Here is a 22,811-nt window from a genome sequence, read left to right as displayed (position 1 = left end):
TTTGGCTACAGTGGGACTATTCAGAGTGAATTGCTGTTCATCATAAGTAAGTGTAACAATCTGGCCCTAGTTTAGCACAGCCAGGAAAGGGTTAAGGGCAATCTTCAAGTCACATGACCCAGCAGGGACTTTAAGGGAAGGATGTGACCTTTTTCTAGGGGAGGGGGCAAAGAGAAGCAAGGGAAAAGCTTCTGGGACTGCATGGGTTGAAGGAATTGCTTTGTTTTTGTGTTTAAGTGATCAGTTGTGCTCTGAGGCAAGGGTCAGAAACGGAATTGGGCATGACACTGGTTCCTTCCTGAGGAGAGAGCCCACTAGCTTACACTTCCTTTATGTGTGGGCAGTGCCTATCACATTGTGAGCGCTATCTCAAAAATAAATAGATGTCAATGATAATGGATAAGATGGGCCTGTTTTTCAGAGACATTCCCATTGACTTCAAATGGAGTTTTAGGAACTCAGCTCTTTTGAAAGTCAAGCCCATCTGCATATTACTAAATCCATATTTTCAGCTGCAGAAAGGAGTTCTTCACAAATCCTTCCTTTTCCTTTGATTGGTAGGATAACAATATCATTTTGTATAGTACCCCGGTAATGTATATTGACATCTATTTATTTTTGAGATAGCACTCACAATGTGGTAGGCACTGCCCACACGTAAAGTGTAAGCTAGTGGGCTCTCTCCTCAGGAAGGAACCAGTGCCATGCCCAATTCTGTTTCTGACCCTTGCCTCAGAGTACAACTGATCGCTTAAACACAAAAACAAAGCAATTCCTCCGACCAATGCAGTCCCAGAAGCTTTTCCCTTGCTTCTCTCTGCCCCCTCCCCTAGAAAAAGGTCACATCCTTCCCTTAAATTCCCTGCTGGGTCATGTGACTTGAAGATAGCCCTTAACCCTTTCCTGGCTGTTTTACCCCATCACAGAAGAGAGGCCCCCCCCCCAAAAGAAAAACAAAACTAGACTGTCTACAAAGATAAAAACAGAGGTGTGATGAAGGGGTACAACAAATAAGCTAACAGGATGATGACAGGCACATGTCATTAGGTCTAAGGGAGGAGGTGCTGGTTGGGCGGTTTATTTGTTTATTTGTTTTGAAGTGTGAAAGCACTCCAGTTTTGTATGGAATGCCATAGAAGAGGCATTTTACAGGCAGCAGTTCCTTTCCTTTCATCTTTGAGGCTCCCAGAGTTGTTAAAAAAACGACATCACTCCATTGAAATGCAGCCTCCTTTGGGGGAGGACAGTAATCAGTCAGTGCACAGCACACTGTAGAACAGAAGAGAAGAAAGTCTTGCTCAGGAGCATTGATGCAAACCTTTAGTCTGTACAAAATGAAATTTTTAGGGTCAGATATTCAAAGGTAACCACACATACAGCCTGCATCCAGTTTATGCATACAGACAAATAGTCTATGTATGAGAGCAAAGCTGGTATCTGTATGCATAAGTTAGCTGTTCTCAAATGTATATGCACAAATGCATATAACTAACTTTGAAAATCTCTCTCTTAACCATCATTTAAAGTAGACAGGACTTTAATATTTCATGTCCTATTCAAGACTTTTCAACAAAGCAGAAAGGACTGCTACTCCACTTACAAACCAATGAAGAATTTGGACCCTGGAGTGTAATATTTCATTTTATTGAAGGTCTCTTTATTGTACTGTGACAAAATGCAATTAAAGAAATAGATTTCAAAAATCCAGGGAAAAGGTTTCCTGACAGAGGACGCTTTTGAAAAGGCAGAATGCTATCTTGAGGTCACTTAAAGTTTTAAGATTCAAATGATCATTCAACAAAAAACATTCACAATGCCTTGCACTTCTTTATATTCACCATGATGTATATGCACACAGTAAATGATTACTCCCTGTGTAGCATGGGCTTTGGCATTCATTGCCTAAACTTTTTTATCACATTGCATATTCCCCATCATTTTGCACATGTGGGAATAAGATTAAGATATAGGGTATAATAGGCCCTGCAATCGTTCTTCTTTTATGATGTTTTTACTCTTATTTAACCCCACTGACTTGAAGGGAGTCACTCTTGATTGAGACAGAATCAGGCTTGCTTCCTATTGCCTGTGGATCTGATAAATCAATAGGGGCTTTGTGCACACAGCAGCTGTAGAACTGAGCCCTAAGGCTTAGCTATGAGTGTCTGGTTACTATTGTCCTCTGACATGCTGGGTTAACCTTAGGGGTTACAACCTGAAAACAAGCAGCATTTGCCGGATACCACCCTGTAAACAGGTAACTTAAACAGCTCTATGGATGAAATGGGGTTGCCTTTGTGCCTAACGCTTTATTACTAGAGCTAGAACAGGTCTGTACTGTGATTTATGGCTTATTTTTGTTAGTGAATAACATAAGTTGTGAGGTCTCAGAGTAGCAGCCGTGTTAATCTGTATTCGCAAAAAGAAAAGGAGGACTTGTGGCACCTTAGAGACTAACAAATTTATTTGAGCATAAACTTTTGTGAGCTACAGCTCACTTCATCGGAGGCCCTAATGATTAAGCCTGATCCTGAAAGATGCTGTGCTTAATGCTAAGCACACAAAACGCTCACTGATTTCTGTAAGAGCTGAGAAGTGTTCCTGTGAGGATCAGGTCTCAAATTAGGCAACGGACCAGCATGATAGAGTACGTCTACACTGCACAGTTGTTGCCAAAACTTTTGTGTTTCGCGGGTACTTAAAAAAGCCCCCCTGCAAAAGACAAAACTTTTGCTGATACAAGTAGCAGTGTGTATGTGGCTTTGTTGGCAGGAGTGCTCTCCTGCTGACAAAGCTTATGCCGCTTGCCGGGCTGGAAGTATTTTGTTGGCAAAAGTGCTGACAAAATACCACAAAAGAGCGTTCTCACACTCTGAGTTTTAGCGACAAGGCTGTGTGGACACAGCCTTGTCGCAAAAAGCTGCATAGGGTAGACAAGCCCTAAGCAGATGAAATTCAGTGTAGGCAAGAGACAAATGCAAAGTAACACACATAGGAAGCAACAATTTCAACTATTCACTAACACTGTCACTCCTAAGCACTCAGGAGTAAAAACCAAAATATAACTTGGTCATCAGAGTCAGTGGCTCAGTAAAAGCATCTGACTGAATCAGCATTGGCAGGCAATGATAAACAAACCAGATATTAGACTGTGCTAGGAGAAAAGAATACTGAAAATATTATAATGACATTATGTTACCTTAAGTTACGTACGCCACTCATCTTAAATAGCATGTGCAGTTTTGATCATGCCTTCTCAAAGAATGAGCAGCAATAGAAAGCTTCTAAGAAAGCAAACAAAATGGAAAGCCTTTTGTATGCGGAGAGATTAAAAAAGTTATTCATTAGGATTATTTTGTTTAGAGAGGAGACGATTAACAGGGGACATAAAGGTATATAAAACAATGAATTATATCAAGATGGCTGGGAGTAGGACAGGGACCACCCTAAACTATGAATTTAATAGTGAATGATATCTTCCCCAAAGCTTTTAAGAATCGACTTACAGAATTCTATAGCAGGGACATGATTCACCATTAAATTGTGTACAAAATTCTATAGAAAAGTTACAGTTTCCAGTGAACTGCTAGCTGATTTTCCCACCAGGGAAGACTGATTTTGGGGGTGCTGATACTTCACCACTGGTTTTTACTTAACCTTTCATCACTTGTGGTGCCTTCATTGCCCTGCCTATCATACATATGGGGCATACTTTTTCCATTCCTTCCTAATGTAAGATTTCAGTAGAGCTATCACATAGATCCTATGGGCTTAATGCTCCTCTCACTTAGGACCCAATCCAACACCCATTCAAGTCAACAGAAGGGCGCCCATTGATTGTGTTGGGGGCTGGATCGGGTCCCAGCACTGGTATAAACCAGGAGTTACTGAAACCAATACAAGTGAGAGGAGATCAGGGTCCGTGTAGCTTTGTAGTTATGTACAACTAAGCAATAAAAGCTGCAGTAATTATTTAAGACCCTGATTCTACCACCTTACATTGACTAATATCTTACTTAAGTAAACCCACAGAAAGCAGGAGGACTATTCACAGGTATTATTCAGCATGAGTATAGGTGGCAGAACTCGTCTAAATTGAGTAGAGCTGCCAGTTTTTTATGTTTAGGACTGGACTATGCTACAACACAGGCCATAGTGAGGGGTGGAGCTGCACTGTCCTCTGAGCATCCCTGAGAAAGAATTGTGGGTCAGGAAACCACAATTCTCTCCCTGCTCCTTGCTCCTGCATTATTCCAGGAGGGTAGTTTATTTATACTCCACACAACTCCATTGACTTTGGTGCAGTTGCCTGGGGTTTAAGTCTGTCCCTTTCCAAATTTTGCTGTAATTTAACGGCCAGGATGCAGAGCCTTATTTTCATCTTATTTACACAGCTTTTACACCGGCATCGCTCTCTTTATTTAAATATATTGGTGCAAATTAGGAGTGAAAGCAGAATCAGGCCCACAGAGATTGAGAGAATCTGTGAGTGTTCCCTGCCATCCAACTTCTGAATCAGTATTCTCTGGTAAGTCTGCTTTGAATTTTGTTTTTGGACTGGTAAGAAGGGAAGAAGGGTTTTGGTAAATACTGTGTCAGTTCTGACCAAAGCTGAGTCTCCATCGATAATGGCAATAGGCAGTGGGTTAGCAAATAGCAGGCTGAAGCATGAAAAATCATTTGACAGGCTTGGCTTAATTTTTATTCAACAACGTACTCTTAGGGATAAATTCTGCTTTCAGTTCCATTAGCAGGAATCTGCAGTAACTCCTTGGGAGCGAATGGACTTACCCAAGATTTACACCACTGTCAATGAGAACAGCATTCGGCACATAGAATAATCTGCTGATAATATTTTCCTTTGAGTTGTAACAATATATGTAGCACAGGGGACTGATCCTGATTTCATATCTGTGTAGTTCCATTGTCTTCATTGAAATTACTCTGGATTTACACCAGTGTAGGTAAGAGCAGAAGCGGGCCCTACATCTGTTAGCAGTTGGCATACTGCAGGCCAGATTTTCCTTTACACTCTATCCCCTTTGCACTGCTCAGGTGGTACAAAGGAGCCAGAAGGACCACCAGCAGAGAATCCCCTTGAGAAAAGAAATGCTTGGCCAAGTTTTAAAGCGGGCAGAACAGCTCTTATGCCAACTGCTCCTTCGCTTCACCATAGGGGACATATTAGAAGAGGGACAGGTGTGGTAGAATGCCACGCTGTTATACCAACCCATCACTGGTGTAAAGTCCCTTATGCTCCTGGGCTGCTCTGATGCCAGGGCCAAGCCAGTACAGAATCAGGGAGCCATAACTGGCTTTTCCCTTCTCAGCACCAAACAGAATGCAGATGCCATAGAATAATGAAGCCCTAAATCTCTGTTCTCTCACAGTCCATTTTCTCTTATGTCAGGTGATGTTTCTCCAGCTATCTTTAGTCCCGGCACAGTGCAGTTTGAGTTGTTCCCATCATGTAATTCCTCCATACCTTCTTTTTCATTCTACTTCTCTCCATCATGTTGATCTCTTATGAACTGGGTATTGTTTCCACTTGAACAGCTCCTACCAGCTGTTTTCCTCTGGTAACTTATTGCAGATAGAATTTCAAGGCCTTCTTAGGTGGAAGCTGCTGAAAGCACTACAGCTCTCGGACTCACTTCAAAGCAACTTTCATCATTTTTCATGCACTGTTTTTAGAATTCTCCTATGTTCTGGCCCCAAAACTGATTCTCAGAAAGATCAGACTGTGTGGTATTGCTATTGACAGCACGTCGGCAGGAGACATTGTAGTGGTGACGGTGTTTTGGTTTGGTTTTTTGTCTGATTTGTACACATCCAACTGACCTGTAAAGGTTAAGGAGGCACCATTTTCCCCCTTTTGATTATAATTTGTTGTTTTTTCAAGGGAATGGGTGGGAGAGGAGATTACTGCAGGAATTCAGCTGCCAGAAGTATTTTAATTTACTTACAACTTTAATTTACTTGAAACTCTTATCACTAAAGGTACTAGAGCTCCTGCACTAGACCATCAGGGCTCATGCTTGGGAGGCCTTGGCTTAACACCAACACTAACTGTGGCTGAATTATCCTCCCAAACTCTAAGGGTTTTCAGCTGAACTCGGAAGAGAGTTAGTCCATAATTTCCTCAATTGTCATCCCAACCCTATCTCTGAAGAAACAGCCGACCACATCTAAGCTTTTTAATGTTCCTTTCCACTGACTGGGCTTAAAGCAGGGTTGCCACTGTAAAGATCAATAGGATATTTCCTGGAATTTGGGCGGGGGGAATGGCAAAGTTCTGGAAAATAGTTGGCCCCAGACAGAAAGGGCCAAATTCAACCTGGCCACAAAGGGGTGTGACTAGTGAATTCAGTGAAGTTACACTCCCTTATCCCAAGGGCGCATGTGGTTCAATATCTACATTTGCTTGGAATAAAAAGCCAAAATGCAGAAGGAAAGAAATGGAGGTTTGAAACACAGGCCATGGTGTGATACAAACTGATATGATTCCAATTATCTGCCCTTAATTTCCTTCTCTATTGCAGGATTGGGATGTCCTTTTTACAGACATGATTTATGCAATGCAATTCTCCTTGAAGGACAGGAAGAATTTTAAAGGACCAAGACAGTATCAGCTGCTTCTTTCATTATTTTTTTTGTGGACTAACAGATATTCAAGGCCCAATTTGCCTTTCACTTAGGCCTGGACTACACCAAAAAGTTAGGTTGACCCAGCTACGTTGCTCTGCGGAGTGAAAAATCCACACCCCTGAGCAACATAGTTAAACCGTCCTAACCCCCAGTGTAGACAGCATGAGGTCAGTGGAAGAATTCTTCCATCAACCTAGCTATTGCCTCTCAGGAGGTGGATTACCTATGCGGATGGGAGAACCTCTCCCTTTGAGGTAGGTAGCATCCATACTGAAGTATTACAGTGCTGCAGCTGTGCCTCTGTAGTGATTCCAGTGTAGTTAAACCCTTACACTGGTGTGAACAGGGAATAAATCCACTGAAGCTAATCGTTACACTAGTATAAAACTGGTGTAAGTGAAGGGCGAGTCAAGCCGAGTGTGCTGCATCGTGTGAAGGACACAATGTACTATCCAAGGGTATTGCCTAAAAACCTGGGAAATTTACAGCATCTATAATAGTAAATCACCATAATACTTAGCACTTTACATTTTCAAAACATTGAACAACATTAATGAATTAAGGCCCAGATCCTGCGGTTCACTCCTTGGATATGCAGAGCCGCAAGTGTAGTGGAAATGCTGCTTTTGCGCTGCATGCCTCGCCAGGCAGGGGACAGTATGGCATGTTGTGGTGCAGAGCCACCCATGGCACTCAGAGATGAAGAGAGGACGATGTGGAAGCTGGCTTGTGGGAGGGGGGAAATGCTGTCAGTGCACCATGCTTGCTGTGGAGGGAGGGTGGAGAAGCTGGTCGGTGCTGCTGCTCCCCAAGTAGTTGTAGAATTGGGCAGACACCTAGGCGCCTAGGCCCGAGAATTCTGTCCTCTGTGTCTAAAAGATCAAAGGCCTTTACATGAGTTTTGGCTCCATTGCTCTGGATTTGGGGCTATTATTTTTAGTCCTTCTAAAACACTCTGCTGGCATCTTTTTATCTAAACAGTTGACCTTTATTTGTTCCTCCCTGTCACCTAGTCAAACAAATGAGTGTAACAATTACAGAACATCTTGTTGTTATAGCTACCAAATGTTCCTGAGTGATATTGCCCATACACCCCAGTGGATGACTGCCAGACAAATCATCGGTAGTTGTTTTCTTAACTTTAGGAAGGTTATAAAGAAGTTATTTGCAGGATGTAGGGCTTTTGGACATTTTCTTCAGGTCATTTTAGCTCTGAAGGCATTTATACCCTTGATTTAGGGCTGAGAAGAGAGGTGTGTATATTTAAGTTGATGTGTTCTCCCAAATACTCCTTGGCTTAGGGTGGAGAAGGTAGGATTTGGTGGCATTTTGGTCTGGTTGGTAAGACAGTAGAACTTTAAAGGGGCATAGTGTGGTCCAGTGGGTACTAGACTGGGAATCCTAGGTTCTATTCCTAGGTCTGTTGCTGAATTCCATGGGACCTCCCCTAATCTCTCTGCATCAGCTCTTCTATTGATAAAATGACAATAACTCCATTACATACCTTTGTTGAGCAATTGAAATATATAAGTGAAAACTTACATAGGTAAGTGCTAGGACTTTTTATTAACTGAAAACTGGATAATTTTTGCCATCATAAGAATCAAGATTTTTTTTTTTTTAATAAAAGCCAGAATGCACTCACAGCCTTCTGATGAATGGAAGCCTGGCAACTTCTGGTGCTTAGCTTGGACAAATAAAACCTGCTGGCAAAATATTACACTACAATAGATGATACCCTTCACAAAAGCTTTATATGTATGTTTGAACTAAGAGAGGCTTTTCCCAAAGAAAGGTGACATTAGTGTCACATAGGCAAATTTATAACATCATTGGATTTTGGAGGTAATATAAACTCGTCTAGAACACTCTAGCATATTAAGAGAGGTGGCTGATGGCAGGCATAGAGACTACAGCCCTGTAGCCTACGGCTTTTTCTGATTGCATGGAAAAATGATTTCTTCAATTTTGCAAGATACAAACCAAATGCCTTACAAATTGGTCACATTCCATTTAACTCATATTAATCTACATTGCATCCCCTAAGGGCCCAAGGTGCTGTATTTTTCTTTTTTCCTCCAGAATAAATCTTTTTTCCCCTTTAAACTATACTGGAAGCTGCATGAATTCTAGGGAACATTCATGGATATGCTTCTCATTGTCCGTTCCTTGCCTATACCACCACACACATGCTTTACTTTATGCTGTAGCTCAAGTTCAAGTAAATCAAGTTTCTGGATTAGGCCAATAGTAACCCTTTCTTTAAAAGGCAGAGTACTGGATATATCTGTACTTCTTTTTCTGCCTCAAATGGCAAAGAGATTCCTTAAATGCACCAAAAAGCAAATTGTAACTGTAAGGCATGGTCAACATGATGGAATTTATCAAGGCAATTCCAGTGTAGAAAATGTGGATGAGGGATCTATAATTCAACAATATTTTGGTCTGGAAAATAGTTTTTTTCCTCCATCTAAACAGCTGATTAAGCAGTAGAAGAGCTTCATATGAGGTTGGACTAAGTCAGAGGTGAGCAAACGGTGGCCCGCAGGACTGTCCTGCTCCTGGCCTGGGAGGCTGCCCCCCCTCTCCCGCAACCATGCCGCCACGCGGCGCAATGTTCTGGGCAGCAGGGTTGCAGAGCCCGGCCTGACCCAGTGCTCTGTGCTGCGCGGTGCGGTGCTGCTGCCTGTCCTGGTGCAGCCGCGATGCCAGCCACCGGTGCTCCAGGCAGCACGGTAAGGAGGCAGGGAGGGGGTTGGACAGAGGGCAGGGGAGTTCGGGAGGTGGTTAGGGGCATGGATAGGGGTCGGGGTGGTCAGAGAGCAGGGAACAGGGGGGTTGAATGGGGGCAGGAGTCCTGGGGGGGCAGTCAGGAAGGAGAGGGGAGTTGAATGGGGTGGGGGGGCAGTTAGGGGAGAGGGGTCCGGGGGTGGTCAGGGAGAAGAGGTGGTTGGATGGGGCAGGGATCCTGGTGGGGCAATCAGGAAGGAGGGGGAGTTGGTGGGGTGCAGTTGGGGGCAGGGGGTCCAGGGGTGGTCAGGGGGACCGAGAGTGGGGGCAGGGGGTTGGATGGGGCAGAGGTCCCTGGGGGGCTGTCAGGGAACAGGGGGGGTGTGGATGGGGCAGGAGTCCCGGTGAGGCCATCAGGGGGGCGAGAAGCAGGGGGTCAAATGGGGGGCAGGGGCCGGGCCATGCCTGGCTGTTTGGGGAGGCATAGCCTCCCCTAACCGGCCCTCCATACAATTTCAGAAACCCGATGCAGCCCCCCAGGGGCTGCCACTTCCTTCTATGTCAAGAGGGTTTTTCCTGAATAAGGGTCAGATCATGTATTTTCTTTACAAAATTGATGGGAGGCTAAAGACACTTGGAAATTCCACAAGCTCATATATGCAGATATTTCCATGTATCATACAACTGGGCACGCACTTTTGCCACCTGTGGAGCAGGCTGGGAGAAAGGCCCTGCTGAGTGTTGGGGGTCCTGAGGTTTTCAGATGAATCCTCACAGATCTCAGGGCATCCCAGGAGGTTGGGGCCCAGGCCCAACAGGATACATTCCAGGTCATCCTTTGCTCATGTCAGCAAAACTAGAGGCTTTGAGGCTGCTGTAACTTAAGCCTCCAGGATCGGAGAATCAAAAAGGTGCCTTTAAGAGCTTTGTTCCCCTCCTCAAGTCCTGTGCACTGAGTGCAGCTTGACCAAACCCAAAAGTCCATCCTGTCATCTCCATCTTGACTAGTTGAGCCTCAGTCAATTACCCTGTTTAATCCCCAATGACCTGTAAATACTGGGCCACCTTGTTCCATTGCATCAGTGGAACTAGTTATGATGGAGATATTCAGCAGGGTATTCAGCTCTACTGAAGTAACTCTACTGAAGTGAGTAGTTCCTGCTAGTGCCCCTTTGAGTTGCTCTAGTGGTACCAAGGGAGAGTAAAGCTGTTTTACCCAGCCAGCTCTGGATTCTTCCACAACCTGGGAAAATCCTCAAGTGCCATACAGGCAGCGAAGTTGGTGTATCTCCCCAGTCCCGCAGGCCCTCTCAAAGGGAGTGTACTGGGGATGTGGCCAGAGCACTGCTGCCCTCCTGTGATCCCCAGCTAGTGTAACAGCTCGTTGGGTTTCATTGGGTGGCACAGGTTAGAGTAATTAACCTGCCCTGAGGCTGTTCTAACTTGCATCAGGACCCCAACTGGCCTCTGGCCAACCTCACCATCAGGGTGGGGGGGATAAAGCCACCGTTGTCCCACCCACCCACACACACTTGAGTCCTGCACAGAGCATAACTTGGCTGAACTCGATCTTTGGGCCCAATGACTTCCTTGGAGTTACCATGGATTTACACCACTATAGCTGAGACCAGAATTTGGCTCACTAATATTGCAAGGAGAATCTGAGATGAAGTGCAAATTCACTGGGTCTGATTCTCCTCTCACATGCACTAGTTCTAAATCAGCCTAACTCAGCTGACTTCACTGGTACCCACTGGTATATGTGGCTTGTTATCTGCAATCCCTCTAACCCCTGAAATGAAGAAATATCTTTGCCTGTAACCCAAGGAAAGACTTCCCCTCCTCCCCCGACTTTTGGAGAGAACAGTCAGTATAGTGAGATCATCATGGTGAATATAAGCAGATGCAGAGAGGAAAATGGAAACAGCAGCAAAGGTTATTTTCCCTCCCAGTGCCGTGCTGTTGTCACTGCTCATGCCACATCTGTGCTTTTGAAGGGAAATGTCATAACATTGCTAATCAATAAGAAGAGTGACAGGACCATTTGTCAAGAACGAGCCAGCGCTGCAGCTGTTCTAGTCATCCTCTCCCTCTGTTCTGCAATGAGAGACCGAGGGAAAGGTCTGATTATTTGCCTCAGGCAGCACCAGTGCTCTTGTGGACAGCCGCTGTGTGAAAATAGCAACCATCAGCTTGCTAATGTTCTGCACAAGGCTGCAGCAGTTGGACTGATGGAGAAGGCAAGAGCTTGGCAGGAAGGATAGGGTTTCTAACAATGGGATGTAAAAGACACTAGACACCCTGCAAAGGAGAAACGATCCTCAGTGTCGGAGAAGTCTTGACCTTTAATCCCCAGATCACTGTTGCATACGCATTTCTTTTGAGCTGCAGATGTTCCTTGCTGGTCCACTGGTTTGGAGGACAAGCAGTTGATCTTTAAGAGAAGAAGGCTGGCTCAGAGAGAACTTAATGAAGACTTAGATTTTAATTGGAATGTAAAGGTTAAACAACCAGTATAGCACAGGATGGATCTATGAATTCCTGCAGCTGCTCTGCCTACAGTAGCTGCTGAGAGCTAATGTAAATGCTGATGGGTCCCGCTCTTTTGAGCAATGAGAGCAGTCATGCATTTAGTGGGTTGTTTGCACAGGTGACAACACTGAGCTGCCCTTTCCCACCCCATCAAAATATTTTTTTAAATTAGGAAATCTATCTTAATCTACTCACCTATATGTTTCACAGTTGCAGATTATGCTCCGTAATTTCCCAGAGACATCTCTAGAAAAAAAAATCAATGTAGTTTAATAGGTACAAGGAAGCAAGTTCTGTTATGACACAGAAAGGTTAGTCTTTAAACACTGAAAACATGGGTTTGGCCCTGAATATACTTTTTACAGGGGAAGGTAAATCCCATGTAACACCACTGAAGGGTGCCTTTTCTGTGCTTTCTTTAAAATTTAAAGCAGATTTCAAATAGTTCCTAACAAAATATTGCATGTGTCCTCAGAAACCTGTGCATAATTATAGCAATAGTAGCTCTGCGTAGGGTGCTGTAGAATCAAACAAACAATATTTTTACAAGGAAGTATTAAGCCCTTTACAAATACCATTACCAAAATGTAAGTAGACCATGGATCCCATAAGGATACTGCATGTAAACATCCAGGGTGAAATGGTTCAGTGTCCCTTTTAGGTAAACAGAGGGAACAGATCTTCAGCTGGAGTAACTTGTCAGAGCTCCATTAACATCCGTAGGGCACTGTACACCAGCTGAGGATCTGTCCCAGGGTCAGATTCTCTGCTCTGCCCACCTAACATGGCAGAGTCGGGGGGCTGCCATGGAGTTGGTTACAGCTCTTGATTCACTGCCCCAGTCCAAAAGACCACAGGTCCTTATTGTGCTCTGATGCTGTCTTACTGTGTCACATTAGACAAGCCACTCACCTTCCTGTTTCTGAAATGGGGTTAGCACTACTTTGTCCACCTACCTCATAGGGGTGTTGTGAGGATTAATTAAAAGTTTTAATTAAATGTTATAAAAGCTAAGTATTGTCTCCTATTTCCCCATATTGTCAACACGTTGCAAATCTTCAGATTAGCTCTGTGGATTCTAATTTGGCTGTCCAATCAATAGGAGTCTTAAATTAAAAGCTGAGCTATCTGATGGGCCAAATGTGATGAGCTGATTTTTAAAAAAAAGCATTGATTTTCACAAATAATACATATTCCTACTGCAACGCATACTCCATTCTGCCATTGGGCTGCATTGCCCCCTTTGCTCTTTTATGGTTCTAGTTCAGCAAAACATACACGACACACAGACCTTGGTGAAGATGAATGGACTGCTGAACTGAGGCCTATATCAGTGGTCCAAGTGTTTAATATTTTTGTAATGATTTTGTTCATCTTTAATAAAATATTAGTAACTTAAAAAGATTTCATTGAGTTTTTTACCCAGAGGTAAGGTATTACTGGTTTCAGCAGGTATTCCCTGCTCAACATTTACCTGCCAATAAAAAAGTCCAAAAGGAAACTTTTTAACTGCATTCCCCTGTAATAGAGACAAGGTGAGGGAGTTTATATCTTTTATCAGACCAATTTCTCTTGGTGGAAGAGACAAGCTTTTTTGCTACACAGAGCTCTTCTTCAAATCTGGGAAAGTTAACCAGAGCATCACAGCTAAATACAAAATACATATTCCCCTGTAATATGCATCTGGAGAAAACAGAAGTCAGAAACTGAAAGTGCATTCATTTATATGTGTAACTCAGAATTTGTTCTATTAAAATCAATAGTTACACCGATATTAGGGTGACCAGATAGCAAGTGTAAAAAATTGGGATGGGCGTGGGGAGTAATAGGTGCCTATACAGGAAAAAGCCCCCAAAATTGGGGCTGTCCCTATAAAATTGGGACATCTGGTCACCCTAGCTGGTATAAATCAGGCCTCTGGGGTGAAATTCTGGCCTACTGAAATCAGCAGGAGTTTTACCACTGACTTACTTCACTGAAGTCAGGATTTTGCACTAGAGAGAAAGATAATCAGAAGGCTTGATCCTGATCTCACTTACACTGTAACTTACACCTCTGTAACGCCACTGACTTTAATGGACTTGTTCTTGACTTAAGTCGGCGTAGATGGAAAGCAGAATCAGGCTGAATATATTCTAAAATGGAAAACTTAAGTTAAAAATACGACCTAATTTCTCTTACAGAAATTTTGGAATTTGCTCACTTCACCCTGACTAGGGCTATAAATGTTGTGTTATGGAACAAGAAGGATATGCTTTGTGGATTTTAAATTTTACTAAAAGAAGAATAAACCATTAAACACAACCATTAGTACACAATGAAGCTTAGTAAAAAATTAGAGCATGCAGCCTATTGTATATTATGAGACTTAAGCTCATTTGGCTTGGTGACGGTTTTTGAATGAGTTCTCTCTCTCTTGGCTTAAAGATCTCACTTGTGTCCGCTGATTTAAGATGGTCACTTGGGAACTTTTTATTTTCCATTGAACCACTGCTGTTCTCTCATGACCAAAACAGTATAGAGTACCAAGCGAAACCTTGGTTTAGATGTCTGAGCCCTTCTGTTTAGTTGACATTGAAGATACATGTGTCCAAGGAAAGGTAAAGAAACATATTTGTTTCTTAAAACTGGGAGTTCATTCAGTAAATTTGCACACAAGAAAGTTTCTGAGGTTGAACAAAATGTACGCCGCTTGCTGGAAAAGGATTTCTTGTGCTATTATAAACCTCAATTGTTATTTCTTTATAAAGACATTTGATTTTCATTCATTTGTTTTTGAAGCTAAGATTACTATGCACTACTGAGGTTTTCTAAAGGGCCCACTGCGGAAGGGAAATTTGCCCTGGGGTAGATAGGATATATAATCAAAGGAACTGAACAAACAGAATGTGTACATGCCCTACTGAGTAACCATGGGATCTTATTGTTGTCTCCCCTTCCACTTCTATCAGTGTGTCATGCTAAAGCAAGACCGTATGCTCTTCTGGGCAGAGCGAGTCCATGTGTTATCTTGCTTTGCGAGCTACCTGGCACACTTCAGAGTACTTGAAAAATAACAAAAAAATATATAGTAAATCTAGAACAAAAATAAAAACAAAAGAAAAGCAGAGGCTGAATCTTATGGGAGACAATAGGATTCCCACAGTGATCACTCTCCTCAACACCCCTGTGGAAATGTGTTTGTAGGTCTGTGGCTTTCCCTTTTCGTGTGCTACTTAGTGAAAAACGATGGCAACTATGGTCATCCTCACTGAAGACCAAACTGTTCTGAATACAGCGGGCTAACCTCAGTGAGGTGCTGAACCCAGGGATAAGCAACTCTTCCAGCACACAGCAATCTGTAGAACTCCTCTGGTATACACTGTGGTGCTGACACTGTCCCATGGCCAAGAAGTGTGGGTTTGAGCGAGATCAGAGGGGTGGCTTCCAGACGACCTTCAGAAATAGTTATGTACAGTATATAAAACACTGAGCTATTGATAGAATTCTGGAGGAAATACCTCTATGCAACTAGTATGAAAAGTAATTGGAGAAATAAAAAAGAAAAAGAACAAATTAAAAAGATTGCAGAAACACCTATAAGGAAAAGTGCTAAGAATCTTGGTAATAAAAAGGTAGGCAAGCAAACAGCATGAGTATTTTTTGCCGTATTTTTTGCCTGCCGTAGTTTTTTTATAGGCGTAGAAGGCATACTCTAGCAAATTATTCTATCACTTGTTTGCTGGTTGCCTCCTAAGAGCAGGACAGAACCCAGTGGTGTGGGGTGCTCTGCGCCTTTCGAGGAGACACTGAGCATCTCTCAGGTTTGGAGTCCTTGCCAGTGCTACACTGAGAAGAGCAACTCATCTAAGGCATGCAGAGGAGAGGGTGAAAGATGGACTAGCAACACACTTGTATCCATTTGCAATAGCCTCGACTGATTTGTGGACTAGCGGAAATATTTGACCATCCACTACACAGCGTAAAGGAAAGCAAACTTGTGCAAATATTGGCTGGCAGTCAGTGAATGACTTAGTGTCTCCTCCCATCAAAGGGAAAAATGCAGTACCTCTGCAAAGTCCATCTCACAGAGTTATAAGAGTAATTACGCTCTCTCCCACCCTGCAGGTTTTTTAATGAGAATGGACTAATTAGTCCTAAATACTGCTGGAACCTAATTAAACAGGCTAAGGCAGGTTTGGAATCTACTTTACTGAACATGGTGTTTAAGATTAAAGAACCAAATTTCCAGCCTATTTGTAGTTAATCTTAGATTCCCTATAGCCTCATCTACAATCTGAAATGACACCTGCTTGGCTTATTTTCTTTCTTTTGAACTGGCAGGCATGTTGTTCTTATAAACCAAAAAATAATAAATCTATTTTTCTGCCAGAAATTACTCACAGGCTAATACACCTTATTATACACACTATATTCTTTTACATCTAGAGTCTGGGCGGAGGTTGTTGTGGCTGTCTCCTTTCATCACTTTCATATTAATGAATTGAGGAATTCCTATTCCTAAAAGGCCCCCACTCTTTTTTAACAGCAGATTAGCCATGACGGGAGCTTCGCTAAGGAGTGATGGCAACCTACAAGAGCTTTTTCACATGCTTGGTTAGGCAGATGAACCTGCCAGAGGGTTTGATCCTGCAAGGTGCTGAGCGCTCTGGCTCTGGTCTAGCAAAACACTTAAGCATGTGCTTGACTTTAAGTATCTGAGTAATTGACTTCAGTGGGACTACATGAGCCCATGGTGAATGCAGCTTTGGAGCCTATGTAATTTTCTGAAATGCTAAAGAAAATCTTTTACTTCTTCCTTTTCTTTCATTCTACCTAACAAAATCCCCATTCACTAACCAGCTGCTTGTTGTGCTGGCAAGGACCAGACTGTACATCTTCATCCCCCGAATCTTGAATATGCCTCTGATTTGGAAACACTGCCGCACTGTCTCTCGTCTTGAGGTTCTTTCTTTTTGTTTATTCTTTTGTCTTTCGCTGCTGGCCTTTTAGGGTTGGCTCTCAGATTTGCAGAAACAATGCACAGGCACACTAGAGTGCCTGTAAATCAAGTATAACCCTCACCCTGCCACAGTGTAGCACTCTGCAGCATATGCTGCAAAAATATACAGCGCACAGTAATAGAGAGGAGGAGGAAAATCCTGACACAGCCGTTAAAACACCATGTGGCTGACAAGAGCAATCTGTTCTGTTCTGAGGAGTCAGCTGGTTTGGAAGCAATGGAACTGATGACCTCAAGTCATTACTTTAGTGAGACTGTGCCTGGATCTCCCTTCATCAAATTAACATTGCACTAAAATGCATGAAACACGTTAGTGTCTTCACACCTCCATTTCATGAACAGTCAAAACTCCAGAAGATGGCATCTTGCTGCAATGTTGCTATGAGAAGAAGGCAGAATAACAGATGGATAATAGACATATATAGCACATTTCTCTGTCATATCTATCCATTTTCTGGATGCTCTCTAGAACTATGTTTAGTTTTTATTTGTTTTCCCTAACATTTTACTGTAAACTTGTCCTTGCTTGAGTAAAAATGATTTGTAAAGAAAGGGTCATCTTTCCAAACTTAATCTGAATAGTTATGGCACTGCCTGACCAGTGAAGGGATGACATGTTTCAGGGAGAGATCACACTGTTCAAGGTGAGTTATCATATCATGCTTGCTTCCCAAATGCTACAACAAACAGCAGCCATTTACTGAGTGAAGGAAACATTAACATTGGATGTGCTTTCCATCTCGTTATGTTTTCACAACATGATATATGTGGCAGGTGAGTTACTCTAATTTGTTGACTGAGATAACATTTAGGTTAAATAAATGTGACTGGTTGGTTTGGGGTATTTTCAGCTTCATGAAGTGGGCAATCAAGCTTTATGCTAAGAACTGCAGGGACTTGTGCATTCTGGTAAACAAGCCTTTTGCAGGGTGAGAGTTTTAGCCTCTCTGTGACTTTGTCTGCACTGGTGACTCTGGGAGAATCTCCAGTGGTAGCAGCAGAGAGTACATTAGTAATTACCAGTCACCAGGGTTACCACCACAGCATCTAGCCTCATGGACAAAGGTCAGGGAAGTCCCCTCAGCCCTGTCCACCTACTGCAAAGTTGTATACCATGCAGAAAATTCACCTGTCCTCTGATTCTTTAAGCACAGCATATCATACCTCTCAGGGGGCCAAGGCCCAAATGCAGGATGCAATATGTAAATAATTCTCCACAATAAAGTGGTGGAACTCATTTATATGGAACATAGTGAACTCTGGGACTTAAGATGAATGATGGCCCTTGAATTGAGGGAAAGGTATGGAATTTACATAATGTCTCCACGTAAGTTCCTGTTGCTGTTTGCATTCAGCAGCTGTCAGTGATTTGTTGCCTCTGAAGCCTTCATCTGTTAATATGCAGTAGAACAGTGTTTCCATATTCAGGTACACCTGAATTGGATAGGCTGGGCTGAATACTTGAGCATTTCTCTACATATTATCATTAGGTATGTGGATTTTAAAGGTGTAACTGATGTTAGGGAAGGGTTACTCTTGTGTTTTTAGTTGGCATCTTTTTGGAGTTGTCTATTTAAATGTTACACAGATTGTATTTTGCACAATGGCCTCTGGCTAATGCTATAACAATAAATTTTAAAACTTCATACTGCAGTGTGTGTGTGTGTGTGTGTGTGTGTGTGTGTATTGTGCTGTTTGCACCTCACTGAGGACCCTTTCTGGTGGTGATGGGACAGTCCAGCATAGACTGGTTGCTCTTCATGGATTCTGAGTCCTGTTTACAGGATTCTGTCAGCCAAGTTCTGAGATAGTCTACATTGTAGTGGTATCCATTCTGCTTTTCAAACAGCCTTTAGATAATGAGTCTAGAAGAGGAGTTGGAGGAGCTAAATGGGATTTTAATGATATTTTGTCTGACAGGATTACATTGGGGAACATGGATTATGAAGTCTAGCTGACTGAATTGTGTACTCCTATCTTGTATCAGCGTCTGCCCCCTTCCACCCTATAGCTGCTGAGGCAACTCACTGAAGCAAAGCTCTCTTGGGAAAAACAGTGGCAGAATGCAACTCTGCTCACAGCATCCCTGTGAAACAACAGGTATTATCCCCACTTCACATACAGAAAAACAGGCGCAGACAACTTAGGTAATTTCCCCAAGATCCCACAGCATGTCTCTTGCAAAATCAGGAAGAGAACTCCTATTTGACTACAAGTCTTACCCACATGATCACTCGGGGTATAAGAAAATATAATATTGCCTGGCAGCTCTGTTTTATTAAAAATGGACCCTATGTTTGAAGCTGCTTTCCTGTGTGGCCTGGAAGCTGGGGGTCATTCCACAGATTCTTCTTGTGACACCATTTTGGCCCCCACTTGGTTTGAGCATTGGTCTGCTAAATCCAGGGTTGTGAGATCAATCCTTGAGGGGGTGATTTAGGGATCTGGGGCAAAAATTGGGGATTGGTCCTGCTTTGAGCAGGGGGTTGGACTAGATGACCTCCTGAGGTCCCTTCCAACGTTGATATTCTATGATTGTCCAAATGTCTAGATTAACCCCATGACATAGGCCTCTCATGAGGCGAGGAGAGAGGCTTATAGATGGTTTGGTGGATGTCTACCTATGCAGTGGAGGCTCCTCAAGGTAGGAATTGCCTCCCTGATCTTGATTCAGACACACTCATTATGCTCTTTGTGTGTTGCTGCAAGCGGCTCTGTGTGCACCTTCACATAACACTTAGACCATAAGGAGGGCTAGATAAACACCTAGCTAGAAACCCTTTTTATCTACTCATTTTCAGCTATTACCAGCTTCTAGTGCACCCCTATACCCTTTACTGCCTGAGACACCTTTACTAGGCCACCACACATGCGGACAAGCTCTTTAAAAAAAAAAAAATCTCAGCTATATAAATCTACTTGAGAACAGACCTTCCAGCTATTTAGGTTATACAGGCTCAGTGTCTATTCTGCCCATGGGTTTAGGACAAAATAACCTCATCCTCTCTAAGCATAGGGAGCTGTTTGTCTTTATTCAAATAGTCTCCCTGGTACAGAATATCCCTCTGAAAAACACCAGCACTATGTTTCTGGGCCAGGCATCAGAATGAATAATTACCCCCTTTCTAGCACAGCATATTCAAACACTGGCTGTAGGACAAAGTCCAGCTACCTGTTCTTACAATATAATCTATCTCCTAATAGCGCCTCTGCCTCAGCCCCTCTCTTATAACTGCTCCCTAACAAGCCCCAGCTGGAGTTGATTGGCAACCTGCACAGCTTCTTCCTACTGCAATTTTTAATCCCTGAGTTGCCTGATTAATTGTGGGCCATGTTTACATCATCACACATCCTACCTAAACTAATCTTGTGTTTATAACCAGATCTTTACATTCTAGGGAAAGGCAGAGGTCAGATGGCTTGAGGAGGGCTATGTTAGCAGGCCTTTGGTCTTTAGAAGAGCTGAAGTTCTGATTTGATCTTCCTTGATCTAATTTCTTTGCTCATTTGCAGTTAAAGCCTCAAACACACTCAGAGTTGCAGGAACCCAGCATGGGCCTTATGTTGTCTTCTCTACTAAAGATAGTGGATGACCCAGGCTCATGCAAGGTCTGATCTCTGCACTTTACAGAGTACTAATTCAATCAGAGAGTGGGGCAGGGGGAAAGATGGAGTAAACACAGGACTATATAGTGTAAGTGAACAGGACATAGAGGATAATAAATGTTATAAAATAATCCTGGGTAGCAGAGATATTGCCAATGCAGCTGATAGGCATGAAAACCAACATAAAAATGACATACAAGCCCTATTTTACTCCTGCCTTTGGGAGTAAATGGGTCACTGAAACCTCCCCCAAGTGTCTCAAATGTCAAATGTTTGGACATTGGACCCTTTGCTGATAATCCTGCCCTTCAATAAAAGTTTCCTGGTGTGAAAAAATTGATTTACTCGTTATTAAAATCCTATGCTACTATTACAGGGTAAGTTTTCATTTGTGTCAGCCCTGCCCCTTCGAATATAAACTCCTTGGGATGGAATCTTGTTTCTTTGGAAATCACCATTCACACCTCTGCACACATGAATAATAATAAGAAATAATCTTGACTTCCATCGTGGTATTGCTCTTTGTACTACTAGAGTGTGGCACGTTATTACTGAGGACTGCATAGAAAAATAAACAAATACAAACAATTTGTGATGATGTTATACTGCACAAAGTACCCACACCAAAATCTTCTGGGAATTTCCTGGCCTCTGACAATACTCAGGGGATTTTCAGCTCCTCTGTGTAACCTCCAGTTTTCAGGCTGTGTATTTGATGATTGATGTTACAGGGAGTGCTCTATAAAAAAGAGAGATCTGTATATATGTAGATCAATAGTTAACAGATAAGGTGCCAGTAGATGGTTCTCAAGAATATGCAGCATTGTTCCTGGATTTTGTGGGACCAATAAAATTTCTTGTTGCTGTGCACTGCAAATGGCTTCTTGTGTGTAGCTCTATATATTCAGCTGTAACAACTGAGCTGTGTACAGCATAAGGAACCACGTGAAAGCAGAACCCTTCTTCCTTCCATTTATGCTTGCTTTTAGGTTTGTTGATTCAGTAATAGGAGAATAGGATACAGTGTAAGGCCCTGACCAAAAGCTCACTGAAGTCAAGGAGAGAGATTCTCCTTCACTTTAATGGACATTGGATCAAGGCCTAGATCTGAGCAATTTACTAGTACGTTGTAGCAATGAGAAAATGGAAAATGCCATGCCTCTCTGTTAATTAAGGAGTAAATTCATTTTCCTTAGATCCAGCAAAAAGATTTTAAACCCTGGAAGTTTTGTTTATAGAAAATCCTATTCTTTAGTTTGCAGCAGTAGTTATTAACTATTATTATTATTATTTATTATTGTATCATTATTTTTAATTTATTATTATTTAATTTATTAATTCTGGGCCTGGACCAACTCCCACAGAAGACAAGGGAAATTTTGCTATAGACTTCGATGGGTCTTACGTTTGCAAATAAGCTAGTGTCCCAACTGTGTCACTTCTGAGAACTATTTAAAATTATAGCATACATACAACTGTTTGATACAGTTTAAAATACAATAATAAAATAGTGAGCAATCCCAAAGACTGATGGACACTATTCACTATTACATTAACAATTAATTTTGAAATCAGAAAGAATAAAGTTGGGCCAGAAACAATGGTTAGATAAGCAGAGAGCGTCACACTGCAAATAAATAAATAAATAAAATGTGGGGGTTTAGTCTCTAAGACTTCTGGGGAAGGTTCAGGATTACCCCTGTGCTGAGCAGCAGTGAGTGTCTTAAAGTTCCTCCAAAGCAAAGTTTCTTTTCCCCTGAAGGAAATAAAGAAGTAGACAAAAGGCACTCTTGAACCATTAGATCAATGTCCAGCTCTGGCCATGGTTTGAAATAGGAAAGTATGCAGCACTACTAACCTTTAAAAGACCCTTCTTTAAAGAATTGCAAATATATCAGGGTGAGGATGGATGTGGTGTGGATGTTGTGGGGTGCATTTGGTAGTGGGATAGAATAAAATGACTGATATAAAAAGATTAGAAAATACTTATGGAACTAAAGATAATAATGGAAAAATGATTAGGACATTGCAAAAAGAAAATGTTACATACCAATTTCAAAAGGAAAAGCAATTCCCACCTTGTTAAACTGGGTTTATAATTTATTATCTCTGTTGCTAGGTTTGCAAAAATATATATACACACTTTAAATCCCTTGGTATTCATTGTCTTCCATGCTTAATGAAAATTTAAAAGACTATATAAAAGACTATGAATAGGGATAGTCGTATATTTCTCTTTCTGTTTTTTTAATCTCATTCTATACTGGTGAATTGTATTATTAGAATATTTGAT

The sequence above is a fragment of the Lepidochelys kempii genome, chromosome 2 (assembly GCF_965140285.1).
Source record: "Lepidochelys kempii isolate rLepKem1 chromosome 2, rLepKem1.hap1, whole genome shotgun sequence".
NCBI lineage: Eukaryota > Metazoa > Chordata > Testudines > Cheloniidae > Lepidochelys > Lepidochelys kempii.
The sequence above is the reverse complement of the archived record's forward strand: the minus strand, read 5'-3'. Positions refer to the sequence as shown.